At 43.4% G+C, this 1,750-nt stretch overlaps 1 pseudogene; it reads left to right on the top strand.

The window, feature by feature from the left end:
• The window catches only part of LOC107681077 (F-box only protein 40-like), a 15,089-nt pseudogene that overhangs the window by 10,353 nt on the left and 2,986 nt on the right, over positions 1–1,750 (top strand).

Genomic DNA, 1,750 nt, shown 5'->3' with positions numbered 1-1,750 from the left:
ACATTAGTAACTTACTTTTAACAGCATCAGACGCGCGCACGCTCACAACATCTCCCGGTTCTTACTTGTGAATTCAGTTCACTGGAGACTCGCACTAAACGGATCATTTGAATCAGTGAGTTGTCGACTCGAGAACAACTGCAATCGGTTCATTCTAATTCGTGAATGAATCGTTTGGTGCGATTTGCGAACCGATTTTAAAAGGTTAATTGAAAATAATCAGTTCGTTCTTGAATCAGACACTGCTTCTGCGTGTCGGAGCACGTGATATATTATAAGGAGTAATGAGAAGTTTTATGAAATGTAGTGAAGTAAAAGTTACTCAAAATAAAACTACTCCAGTAAAGTACAGATACTTGAAAAATGTACTTAAGTACAGTAACGAAGTAAAACTACTCCGTTACTGTCCACCACTGTGTGTATATTATGTATATACAGTATTAATTATATAATGCTATTCTTCTAGATCTAAGATTTGACTAGCATGTCATTGACATTCGCTTGTAGTTATGGTAAGACACTTTACAAAGTTTCTGTCCAGTCTAAAACATTGTAAAAACTTTGCATTTCTTCACAGGGTAGACAAAGAACCCAAACATCCAAGCTCCATCGCCACTGTGAGAGCTGCCACAGCCGGCGCTGCAAGACGCCAATTGAGATTTGTGTGTCATGTGCGATCATGAGCTGCTGTTTGCTGTGCAGTGCTGTTTCACCTGTGCAAGGAAGAAGAGCACATGCTCTTGTGCCCCAATGAAAGGGTGCCTTGTCTCAATGTCGAATATGGCTGCCTGTTCACTATGTGCCGCTCAAGCCTGGCTAAGCATTTGACGGTGTGTCCTGCCAGCGTTGTCTCCTGCTCAATGGAGTGGAACCGCTGGCCCATCGAAGAGTCCGAGACCCCTGAGTTTTACGAGAACATTTTGAAGGAGAACTACACTCAGGAACCTCTAGATCTCTCGATGGCTCTGAGGGACCAGCAGCATCTGTTTCATTCTCTCAAAATGAAGACTCTCTTTCCTGAACTTATTGTCAAGTCAAGTCAAGTCACCTTTATTTATATAGCGCTTTTAACAATACAGATTGTGTCAAAGCAACTGTACAGCATTAATTAGGAAAATAGTGTGTCAATAATGCAAAATGACAATAGTAAACACTCAATTTTCAGTTAAAGGCAGTTCATCATTGAATTCAGTGATGTCATCATCCAGCTCAGTTCAGTTTAAATAGTATCTGTGCAATCAAGTCGATGATATCGCTGGAAATTAAGTGTCCCCAACTAAGCAAGCCAGAGGCGACAGCGGCAAGGAACCAAAACTCCATCAGTGACAGAATGGAGAAAAAAACCTTGGGAGAAACCAGGCTCAGTTGGGTGGCCAGTTCTCCTCTGGCCAGATGAAACCAGCAGTTCAATTCCAGGCTGCAGCAAAGTCACATTGTGCAGAGGACTCAACTGGCTCCTGTGGTCTTGTCCCGGTGGCCGTCTGAGACAAGGTCTTTACAGGGGATCTGTATCTGGGGCTCATCTAGTTGTCCTGGTCTCCGCTGTCTTTCAGGGCTGTGGAGGTCCTTTCTAGGTGCTGATCCACCATCTGATCTGAATACGTACTGAATCCGGGTGACTGCAGTGACCATCTGATCTGGATACAGACTGGATCTGGTGGCTACGGGGACCTCGGAATAAGAAAGAAACAGACTAATATTAGCGTAGATGCCATTATTCTAGCGATGTAGCAAGTACATTGGGTGTTAT

This window comes from Sinocyclocheilus anshuiensis, unplaced genomic scaffold (assembly GCF_001515605.1).
Source record: "Sinocyclocheilus anshuiensis isolate Anshui unplaced genomic scaffold, SAMN03320099.WGS_v1.1 scaffold412, whole genome shotgun sequence".
Lineage (NCBI taxonomy): Eukaryota > Metazoa > Chordata > Actinopteri > Cypriniformes > Cyprinidae > Sinocyclocheilus > Sinocyclocheilus anshuiensis.
This window is presented reverse-complemented; position numbering and strand designations above follow the sequence as displayed.